Source organism: Misgurnus anguillicaudatus, chromosome 14 (genome assembly GCF_027580225.2).
Source record: "Misgurnus anguillicaudatus chromosome 14, ASM2758022v2, whole genome shotgun sequence".
NCBI classification, from domain to species: Eukaryota; Metazoa; Chordata; class Actinopteri; order Cypriniformes; family Cobitidae; genus Misgurnus; species Misgurnus anguillicaudatus.
In genome coordinates this window covers 33,621,117-33,633,758 of record NC_073350.2, presented here as the reverse complement: position 1 = coordinate 33,633,758, position 12,642 = coordinate 33,621,117, and the positions used below count along the sequence as shown (strand labels likewise).

Here is a 12,642-nt window from a genome sequence, read left to right as displayed (position 1 = left end):
TTTCGTCTTTCATGTAAAGCTGCTTTGAAACAATGCAACATTGTAAAAAAGCGCTATAAAAATACATTTGACTTGACCAATATAAAATGTTTCATTTTCATTCAAGTCATACTTAAAAAACATCTCAATATCGTTGCATTAGCTCATACCTTTAAGCAGCTGGTTTAAGGTCATTTTTACGTTGATTTGTGAAGTCACAGTCAACTTCAAAGTGTCTTATACTCTTTAGATCACTGTATATACTGCGACTGTTCAATTATAGATTTGAAGTGGATGAAAACCTTTCATGAAAGTTGTCTATTTTGAACAATACTCGTTCTTGTCTTAAAACAACTTTGATGAACTTTTTTGATCCACTTCAAAAGTTGACTAGTGTACTAAATAGAGATTTTTTATGTGCTGTCTGGTACAAACATGGCATCAAGGTCATAAGTACAAAGCTTGAATGCACCATCTGTCGTTTTGTTTAAATGTTTGAATAAGTGTAGACCTTGTCTGGTCTTAAGAGTGACTCAAAAAAAGATGAGAAAGTACTTCAGTTTGTATTTGGCTGAATGGTCACTGGTTAGCTCGACAACACGCTAGATGAATTGTTATACATAAAGAGAAGTAAATGAAGGTAGATGAAGTGCTTGCGGTGAAAATAGTTTAATAAAGGTGTAGCATACCTCATCATGTTAATGTCAAACTTTAATATTTCAAACTTTACAATTTTTCTTATGTACCACAAACAGGCGTGCCACACGTCCTGAAAAGTGAAGTCAAAACCTAGTGGCTGCTGCAGGGTCATAAATCCCGTCCTCTTTATGTAAACGAATGGGATATGAGCCAAACTTTTTATTCAACATCAAATAATTTTTTCCAAAGATAGTTATTGTTATTTTAGTTATTTCTTATCACACTGATACACTTTTAAATGTTTGTTTCGCTAAGTTTGGTTTTTAGTTAGTTTATACAATTCTATTAAAAATGAGTGACATCGTAATTTGTGCAGACTCTTAACTGCACAGACTCTTTCTCCAAATGACATTATCAGAGCAAAATGTCAGGGGTCATTTTTGGGAGATTTTTGCTTTATCTACAATTGCCAATTATGGTATGATTATGTTTATCAGAAATTAGATTTTTTATGTATATGTGATATTTAACATCAACCCGCTTGGGACCAGGGGCGCAACTACCCCGTGCCAGAGGGGTATGCAGCAACAATTTTGGCGCCCCCCCAAAAAAAACATTCACAGTTTGGATTTTAAAAAGTACAAATATGGCACACACACACACACACACACACACACACACATAAATACATACACACACAACATTAATTAATAAAGTTAGCAAACACTAACCAGTCTGTTAAGATTAATATTTGCCAACCTCCAAGTTTGGTAGCAAATCTATAAATGATTCCATGGTAAACCAGAGATATTACATTAGTTGTTTTCCAAATTATTGTCATTTATTGTACATGGCATGCTACCTTTTGTTTTCCAGTTTTTAGCTCCGCAACCTCGTTTTTGCATATTAAAGGGATAGTTCACTTTAAAATGAAAATTCTGTCATCATTTACTCGTCCTCGTGTAAATTTGTATGATTTTATTTTTTCTGATGAACACAAAAGGGGATTTTTCAGAAATGATGGTAAACACACAGCAGCACGTGACCACAGACCTCCATAGTAGGAATAAAAAAACATTATGGAATTTAATGGGTATACTCTCAACTGTGTGCTTACCATCATTTATCAAAGTATTTTCTAAGTCATTTATCACAATACTTCCAAAATATTTTTTTCCTACTATGGAAGTCAATGGTCACTTACTGCTGTGTGTTTACCATCATTTCTCAAAATATCAGCTTTTGTGTTCATTAGAGAAAAACAATCATACAGGTTTACAACAACATGAGGATGAGTAAATGATGACAGAATTTTCATTTTAAAGTGAACTATCCCTTTAAGCTAGCCTTAATTTAAACCCCCATTTGGCTGCAATTAGTAATGTGCTGATATAAAAAAATTCTGTTCCGAAACCGAAAATTTAGGATTCACCTAACCGAAACAGAAGCCGAAAATGGCCTCTTTTGAAAAATGTAAAATGTTTAACTTTTCTCTGTATATCTGCTTGAATTTAATGAATCTGGATTTTGAAACACAGAATGGCTCTATTTTGCAGTTGCATGTAAATCATTTTTTTCTTAGTTTTAAATGGCTGTGCAAAACAACAGTGTAAACATGAGTTGCACACCCGACAGATCAACTAAGCAATATGATGTGAGAGGGCTGTCTCATCGCGCACCAAACGACTCCGAATAAAAAACACAAACGTAACATTACAATAGGTTCCAGTGTCAAGAGAACGCTTTACTTCGTGCTTCCATCTCCTTTTCCCTCTTTCTTTTTGTATTTTTCGCCCCCAAAAGCTTTTGCTTTATCCATCTTTCGACGACAACAGTGTGCGTACTATAACAACAACTGTACCTGCTCGCTCAGCGCGCTCACGCCGCCGGCGTCCCGCCATGTGCGCTCGCTGGAGCTATTCCATTATTATCCAAAATTCTATTATGGAATCTTATGAGGGCGCCTGTTTGTAATCTAAAATGTTATATAATGTTGAGGAGTAGGATTTACCCCATCTAGTGGTGAAATTGTACTTTGCATTCAAACAAATAGTGCTCTCTAGTGCCTCGCTTTTCCAAATGCGTGTTGCAACTACGTTAGCCGTTATGTAATCACTGATCTCCTTGTCCGTTTCAGCTAGTTCACTTGTTCTGAATGAAAACGCATTGTGGAAACGTATTGGTAGGCTAGTGCTTTTTGTCCATCTCTGCAATTATAGTTTATCAGTATGGTGGAACGACATGGAAGCCTCCTTGGTCTTACCTGTTCAATGTAAGTAAAGAGAAGAAATTCTTAGCTTACAAAGAAAAGTCAGATCAGTCATTTGACACCAACAAGGACATATTTATGAATAAAGACATTGATTTTAATTAATAAAACACTTAAAACCCTACTTACTGTCCCTTTAAGACTTGAGGAGTCTGTCATAAGTTCACCTGATGATAACTGTCATCGCTGTATACACAGTTCACAAATGTGAGATTTTCAAGGTGATTGATTTTTACAGAGGGTTAACATTGAATGTCACATTGATCACGGTTGCCGATTCAGCTGTCAGGATAGTAATGAATGCAGTTTTGGATCTTCTCAGACTGTCATCTCTGATAAGAGCTACGAGGATCTGTGGCTTATTAATCACATTTAAATCTACATTTTTATTTTTAAAGGGCATATTAGCAGTCATATTAGCATTCTGCCGTCTCCTTAATTAATAATTATGAGTTATGAAAAGCGTTAATGGAGTCTTTGCAGATGCGATGGCAGATTAAAATCATTAATGTTAAAATGTGTTTGTGATGCATGTAAAACACATCCAGTCACCTCGAGGACGTCTGTAAAAATGAAGGGACCTGGAGAGAGCCATATGTTAGCATTCCCATTCATCTCAAGGGCGGTTTCTCCTCTGAAAGCAAGATGAGAATCATGATATCTAATTTTTTCAGCCAGTCGCATAAGCCATAAATGTCATGTGACTGATCGTTCTGTTTCTGCTGGATGTGGGGTCACAGCCTGATCTGTCAGGATTGATGGCTACTTTTGAATGGCCAATTTGGGGTTTGTACCTTTTGCATATCGCTAACATGTACTAATACACACTTACACACCAAAGGAAAAGTAAATTGGACCATAGTTGTTCTTTAATGGAAAAAAACACTTCTGTACCCTGAATATACAGCACCTTGACTCATTTCTTGTTGTCCTGGTATATTTAACAGTATGAACCTAATAGCCAGTTGCGGCCGGTGACTTCTTTTTTCGAGGGTGCTCGATGCGATGTTCGTCACGACATGTATGTAGCCCGTCATGTGTGTGGTTCGTAATTTCGAAATATGTGTTCTGCGCGACGAGAGATTGTGTGTGCATCACGTGTCTTGTCAAAATAAGTGCCTGTTGCAGATGTGTCTAAAAGGTTTATTATAAAAGAGACGCTCGCGTTTGCCAGATACTCACATAATCTCATGCGTAATCAGAGTTTACTGTTAAAGGTGTGTCTTGCGTGTATTTGTGAACATGAACGTCTCTTTTATCATAAACGGTTTTGATGCGTGTGCAGCAGGCACTTATTTTGACAAAACACGTGATGCACATGGTTCATATGACGCAACAAACACATATTTTGAAAACACGAGCAACACACATGACACTACCAACAAATATTTTGAATTTGCACCCCTCGGATAAGCAGTCATAAGCCGCCACTGCTCATAGCTATCACCTGTGACCCTTTTATAATATAATAAACAAATACCATAATCGATCTTCATCTTATAAACGTGTTGTTTATCCCACGCTTTAAACATACAAGTCTAAATATATAGGGGAGAGAGGGGTAACTTGTTACACTGTTCATAACTATTTGACTTAAAAATCAAATAACCATTTTGTGTTACGACTTCTTCTATAGTCAACTTTGTGTTCACATGTGGTCAAGATCGCTCTAATCTTACGTTAACACAATTTTTTTTTTCATTTTTAATCACTTTATAATTTATGCAAAATAACTTTATTAGGTATGAATGTTAAAAACTATTATTTTGCACAAAGTAGAGGAAACAATATTGTGTCTTTTGATACTTTAGTTGACGTGCCTAGTTGAGCTAACCCTGAGATTTAGGCAACATTAACACAATGTCAGTTTGGGGCAAGTTGTCTCAATGGGGCAAGTCTTCACATGCTTTCCACACTGGAAATAGTTAACACCAGGTTAGGCTAAACCCCGGGTTAACGTAACCTGGGTTATCTGTTTCACGTTTCACACTTTTCATACTTAACCCTGGGTATTCATATTCTGACGTTTCACACTGTGCATTTCTAAACCCTAAGTCAGGTGTCTGAAACCCTGCTCATAAACCTGTCGGTATTTATCAAGCAACACCTTCCTTGATTAGTGTTTAATCGGGGTGATAACATTTTAACCCTGCTTCGTTTCACACTGCATGCATTTGCCACCCCAATGCTGCGTTAACCACACAAAAGCAGGGTTAGCAGGGTTTCATAACCCTGGATTAATTTCAGAGATAACACCGCTTCTAAATTTTAAAAGTTGTGTTATAGTCACGCAAAATTTGATACATTTATTTGTGTCCATGGCACGAAATTCACCTTTTTTTCGTGGCTTGAGCACGAATGTCTTTTTCGTGACACTCGAAAGTTCTATAAATAGTTTTTTGTGTGCATTGCACGACCCCAACTCCATGCGAAAATAAAAATAGGAATAAATGAGAAAACAACACATTAAATTACATGAAAAAGAAAGCCGTGCCACAGACTTGAGAAACTATTTATAGAAATTTGTGCGAGTGTCACGGAAAAGGCATTCATGCTCAAGGCACGAAAAAAGCTGAATTTTGTGCCATGGACACAAATAAGTTGATCAAATTTTGCTTGACTATTAAACAACTTTCCGTGAGATCATGTTGGTGAAACGATCCTTAACCTAGGGTTAAAAGCAGAATGAAGATAACCCAGGGTTAGGCACAGTGTGAAAAGCCTTAGGGCCCTATCTTGCAACCAGCGCAATTGACTTTGTCAGTGACGCATGTATCATTTCGTATTTTGCACCGGCACACAGTGGGTTTTTCCCTCCACAGACGCACGTCGGCAAACTAGGGAATTAACTTGCGCTCCCTGGGCGGTTCAGCGCAAAACAGGAGGCGTGTTCCAGCGCAAACCATCCCTGATGCTATTTTGCAGTTTCAAAAAACAATTGCGCCACTGACCAAAAAAAACTAGTCTAAAGTCAGTTGCGCGTAGTTCATTATGCTATTTTAAGGGCGCATGCTTGACCATAATGTATAGCGTGCACAACGTGCATTGCTTATCTAATCTACACAGATGCAACAGTTATTTTTGCAAATCATAAATTGTTACAATAAAAAATATTAACACATGAGATAAGGGAAATCATTGTGGTGAGCATTGTGGTGATAGTTGTTATGTATTGTGTGGCTACGTTAAAAAAATTCTCATGCAAATAACGATTAAAATATTTTCATAAGTTTGTTGTGTGGCTGTATTACGTTTATTTTATGTAAATAATAATTAAAATGTTTTCATAAGAAACCTTAATGTATGTGAACTTGATTTGTAAGTGTACTTTGGGGTTGGACTGCTTGCGTTTCTTGGCTTTCAGAGGTGAGGGTGGACGCAGCGATGTCCTCTGCTGGCGTCAGGTCATGTGTAGAGACAGATCCACCTCCCGTTACACGGCGAGCCCGATTTATGCTGGCAAGCTTGGGATTCCCCCGTCTCCTGACATCATTGTAGCGCTTGGCGCAATGATGGGGAAGCCAGCTAATGAGACAATTGTGTCTATTTCCTCTCACGCCTGTTTAACCGACGCTGATTTGGGCGGGTTTCTCCCATCCCCATACAAAACAACTTCTCTGTCTTTGACTGCTCTTACAAGAACGTGGGTCTCCTCGGCTGTGAACTGCTCCTGGCGTGCGCCTGGTAAATCCGTCATAATAATAGCAACCCGCCATGGAACTTGCGCCCTTGCGTTTAAAGGGAATGTTGGATAGCGTTCTGATTGGTTTATTTGACGTTACGCCCAAACCACACCTATAAATAATGAACCTACATCAGACCAACCCCTTATTGATTTGCGCCTGCGATTTTCTCCCGCCGTGAAAATAGCAACAGCGCCCAAGATCCGCCCACAAAGTCACTTGCCCTTTGCGCTTCGCACTTGCGTTTCAGATCGTTAAAATAGGGCCCCTAGAATTAATATTTCCAGTATTGGTTTGAATTTAAAGGGACATTCCACTTTTTTAATGTCTCAGAAGTTAGCGGGAGTGAGAAAATGGCAGAAAGTTTAAAAACACCTGCAGCCTTCAAAGTCGACGTGTGGAAGCACTTTGACTTAAAAAAAGTAAAAAAAAAGTCAGCTCTATTTTTTACATTTTTGATATGAAAAAAGAAAAAGTATTGCAATGTATCGCAACATGCAACGTATTGTATCGCATCGTGATACATTGTACCATGACACATGTATCGTGATATGTATCATATTGTGAGGCCCTTGCCAATACCCAGCCCTAGTCCTAACCATATCTGCCTAGAAAATCACAACTTTTAATTTTCCGTCAGTCTAAGTACACGATGTAACTACAGAAGAGTCAAGTTTTAAATAAGAAAAATACTTAAACTCTTTGGTTATTTTTAGCGCGATGCTAATGGTCTAATCAGATTCAATGGATTGTGCTAAGCTATGCTAAAAGTGGTACCACCAGACTCGGAGATCAGCTTAATGGATTCCAAAACAGTAAGAATCAAATGTTTAACTCTAGTGGAGCTGGAAATGAGCATATTTTCAAAAAAGTGGAATATCCCTTTAAAAATCAAAAATCAATAATCACAATTAAGTTGTGATCTTCTTTTTAGATAATCTAGTGTTACAATTGAATCGTCGATGGGGCAAATTCTCAGAAGTGAATATTCTCTATTCATTAGTCTACAACTCTAATGAAATAAGATATGAAAATGTAATAAATACAACATATGTGCGCAAGACTTCCTTCTTTTATTTAGTATGAGATGTATACCATCGTGATATATGGTGCTCAGTAAATGTTAGACAGTGTGAAAAGTGTGACGCCTTACCCCGCTCTCCCCATGAAAGATAAAATTCTCTTTGATTTTAGCATCATAGCATTTAGCAGTGATATAAATCAAAACAAAAGTTGCATTTGCAGATTAGCTTGTTTACATCTCTGTTAATACCATGTGAGAAATAAAGCCGCTCTGTGTTTCTGTTATGTTAAGCTCTGTCTTGTTTTGAGAGAATTCTGGTGATTTTGTACCTTCGTCACGGTTAGCAGAGCTGTAGGGCTTCCCAATGTGATTAGCTTAAATTGGCATTGAATCGCGGCATGGAGAAAGTGATTTGCTGGTGCGTTTGAAGTTGGCGGTAATTTCGGGAAGCCTTTGAGTGGCTGTTTGAACTCAATTTGACCCGGACGATTTCATCCCTTCAGTGTTTGGTCTGGTTTGCGGACAGCGTTTGATTAAAACTTCACATTAGTCTTTGATGAGAACAGGCTTCTCCTGTGTAGCGCACGCTCCATCTGGAGGACCGGACACCATAAGGTGTGGATCTTCATTGTGACGTGTGCCATGCCCTCTTGCCGCTGTTAACACCTGGAGACGGCTTGGATGAAGCTCTTTCATTCCCTTGTTTTTTTAAAGGAATAGATCACCTAAACATGAAATAAATATCTGTTGTTGTGAACCTTGGGGGCAGTCATGGCTTAATCGTTAGAAAGTTGAGCTTGTCACCTAAATGTTTCTGGTTCGATTTGATTTTAAGCACGCTTCTGTCCAACTCATTGATTTAAATGAACATTTAGATTTTTCCATATTTCCAGCATTTTTATATATAATATAGATGTCTATGCAATATAATGTGAGAGTTTTCATTTTGGGTGAACTGCTTCTTTAAATAAAGTTGCACTTCGCGATGATGTAATGGCAACAAAGTCCTGCCAGTTATTCCTGACGTAGGACAATAATACGTGCCATGATGCATCCATGCACTAAAATGCTAAAACATTTTTATAAGAAACAAAATACAGCTCCTTTAGCCATGTGATTAATCAATAAAACAATTACAAAGTTTATAGTTTCACAAGCGTGTCACTCTTGGTTTATATATAGAAGTCACTCGGTGTCCGAGACCCTCATAGTGACCCGAACCATCTGCTGCCCAGTGCCATAGGCAGGCCGGGGTAGCCGGGCAGGTAATTCAAGACTGCCGTGTGCCAACCGCTCTGCCTGAGCGCCCATCAAGCACACGTGCACGTCAGGTCCTCACCCACCATTGTGATGGAGTTTATTAAACACCTGGAGGCAAACCCACGCCTGGCTGGTGTGAACCGTATGCTGCATCATAAGGACACGAGAGAAAGAGTGCTTGGTTGTCACTTGAATGTAACCGCTAAGTTTATGTGTTAAATCCAACTTGGGACTCATCGACACTGTGATGGTGTTGACAGAAAACATGTCTGGCCGACTCAGTCTGTCAACGTGTGCCTCAGCTGTGTTTGATAAAAGCGCACATATTCTTCCCCAGATGTAGTTGCAGGGTTGTAATTTGGATTGTGTTTTAATAATAATCTTCCATTGACAGTTTGCCAGAAAACAAAGCTCACTCGAAACAGAATTGAAATGTTCTTGATTTTAATGAAGGGGTTTGGTTAGGAGAGGTAAGACACATGTTTAACACTGATTACACATTCACATGCTCTCTCTATCTTTCTCTCTCTCTCTCGGTCTATCTGTTTAATGTACTGGATGTTGTTTTAGCACTGAAGTACAGCACAATGGCTGTCTTTTATCTTTTCAGCACTCAGAATATGAAGTGATATAAGGCAGGTTTAGAGGTTTTGTGTATAGATTTTTGTTCGTGAAGTTGTGTGTTTGACTGAATGCTTTCGAAAATCGTCCTTCTGTGAGCACCTTTATTTGTACAAATGGCCATTTATTGAAACAATCTTCATGCAATATACCCTAAGCAACATGCATGTTAATATGTAGGCTGGTGTGATGCCTATAAACATTTGATTTGTGTGACATGAGGCTGTGGAATAACAAATAAAAAACCCTTGGCCATAAAACACTGAGGATTAGCACATTTGCTTTTCTGAAACATATTTGCATATTTCAGGGCTAAATTTGCAATGAAATGTATTTGTACAGAATCAATATGTTTGATTTAGTCATTCATCCTTATAAAGCATATACCTTTTTAACACTACTTAAACACAATTGTAATGCTTTAGATGATCTCAGCTTCAGTGCAAAATGATTTATACTTATCATCTGTTTAAAGAACCATTTAGTCTTAAAAGTGCCGAAGAATGCATTAAAATAATATGTTAAATTGTTATCTGGTATCTACATAGAAGGTTTATGGTTTTTTAAGTGCAGAATTGATCCAGAAACGTTTTAACATGTCCATTTACAACCCTAGAATTTGCCTTTAGAATGAAATGGTCTATTATTACTTTATTTGAAAGGGTCATGAATAATAATGTTGAGCTCTGCTCTGATTGGCTGTTTCTCCTTCAGTAGCTTTCTGTGTGTGTAAACAGATCTTATGTTTGAGTCTGTATCAGATTTTGAGGAATAATCAATTGTTTGGAGATTGTTAATGGACATTTCTGAGTGGTAAGTTTGTGTTTTTTTTTCAGTATGGACCTGCAAAGTGTAACTGTAACGTCAATAGTAGAACTCCAGCCTAAATGCTATCATAATAGCATTAACTAGCATATAGCATTAACTAGCATATAGCGCTAACTCAACAGTCAACAGACTTTGTTTTTACCATTGTAACAACATTGTAATGAATTAAATGTGTAATTTAATGTTGGGGGCGTAGATCTCGACTGTAACGTCACTGTTGGTGATATGTTGAGATTGGTCTGTTTTCCAGCGGTCTTTTGCATGCACGAGGTTTACATAAAAAGGAGAAAACTATTGTGAGTGAGACTCACGATATGTCATTTGGTTTAAGGTTCAAAAAACACATTATTTTTCACATAACGTACATTATTGTTGCTTCTCTATGCCCTGTCATTTTCTAAAGCGCGTCGATTTTTACAAAGCTCATCATTCTGAATAGCATTGTGTGATCTGATTGGTCAGCGGTGTGTTGTGATTGGCCGAATACCTCAAGCATGTGATGAAAATCTTACGCCCCTTACCAAAACACAGCATGGTGGTAGGAAGCCAAAAATACTATAGCAAGAATAACAGGTACACCTTCTTCTTTACGTATACATTCGGGCGGTGTTATGCAAATCTTTCCACATAGTGACATAGATATGTGAGGACATGTTTGAATGAGGCATTTTAGCTTTTAACACTCCAGAAATAAAGGAAAACATGAAATTACATCATATGACACCTTTAAAATAACCATTTTCATATCCTTTTATAATGTAAAGAACTTTTGTTTAAAACAGAAGTAGGGTTGCATAACAATTACTCATGATTAATCAATTGCAGAATAAAGGTTTTTGCTTACATCATATATTTGTGTGAATAATAATTATGTATATATAAATATGCACTCATGCATGTATAATTTGAAGAAAAAATATTTATATATGAAGTATTTATATTTTAGGGTGGCCATTCATGCCAGTTCCGCCGGACATGTCCCAAACATGTTTTCGGGTTCGCTCTCCAGAAGTCGTGTTGGTCGACCGCATACGTCATCAAGGTTTAATATTTCGGGTTTAATTTCAGAAAAGCAACCGTTACATTTCAAGGTAAGAATGAAACTACAATGATTGTATGTCTTAAAAGAAATAAATCTTAATTTTTTAATGTATTTTAACTGAAATGTGATGACGTATGCAGTCGAGCAACGCGACTTCCGGAGAACAAACCCGAAAACATGTTCGGGATGTGTCCGGCGGAACTGGCACGAATGGCCACCCTATTATATTTATATAAATTATACATAAAAATACAAATGTGTTTCTTAAATATATACATGCATGTGTGTGTATTTATTTATACAAAGTTATTATACACAGTACACACACATATGATGTAAACAAAAATCTTTATTCTGCAATCGCGGTTAATCGTTATGCAACCCTGAACAGAAGGGTTCTTTGGGTGTTTACGCTTTTTTTATTAAACTATTCAGCCCAAAATGGTTCTTCATTATTTAAATAGGATATATAAGATCTCACGTGACCTGAATGCATAAACAGACACTCCAAATATCTTGTGTGTCTGTAGCTCACTTGGTAGATCAGTAGGTTAGCAGCGCAAAGGTTGTGAGTTTGATTCCCATTAAATGAAAATGTATAGATTGTATGCATTGCATAAACAAAAGTATCTGGCAAAGGCATTAATGTAAATGATCTTGCACTTCTTGCACATAGGTATATTGTTCATGAAGGGCCGGGCAGAGGGGTGAAGAGCGATATCTGTAACCCAGCACAACATCTCTCCTGTATTCTCAAACAGAGCGGGAAACACATTGGCAGGCGAGATGCTGTGTCGCTTTGGCTCTGAATCTCTCTTCTTCTCATCTCTCTTCTTCCTCTTTTATATCAGATTCATGTGTCCAGCTGCAACACTTCAGATGATAGAAGACCAGCGAGTGTCTCTCCAAGGCAGAGATACTAGATTAAGGTGAAATAATTTAAGATAAAATGAAAATACTCTGGGTATTTAATCCCCTAGTTGGGTCAAAAAGGGACAAACCCCAAAATCTGTCTATATTTGACCCAACCATCGGTTAAAAAATAGGTTAATTAATAATGGTTTAGTTTGTGCCATTTCTGACCCAACTATGGGTTAAAAATAACCCAGCATTTTTAGGGTGCACTTAATGTATTTTTTATATTATTGTGCTTGGTTTACAATGGCTTTGAATTCTGCATGGTTGAATAGCATTTGAAAAATGTGCCTTATAAAACGGCCCGTTCCGGTTCTTCATTCTGATTGGTTGAAACGCGTTCTAAGCCGTGATAAAATACCCTGGTAACCCCATGGTTCAA

General features: G+C 37.6%; 1 protein-coding gene across 1 annotated transcript in view; it reads left to right on the top strand.

The window, feature by feature from the left end:
• epha8 (eph receptor A8) overlaps positions 1–12,642 on the top strand; it is a 137,679-nt gene that overhangs the window by 1,311 nt on the left and 123,726 nt on the right. Inside the window, exon 2 of the mRNA XM_055183985.2 lies at positions 12,197–12,274. The gene's annotated coding sequence lies outside the window, so the exon portion shown is untranslated. The remainder of the gene's footprint in view (positions 1–12,196; positions 12,275–12,642) is intronic.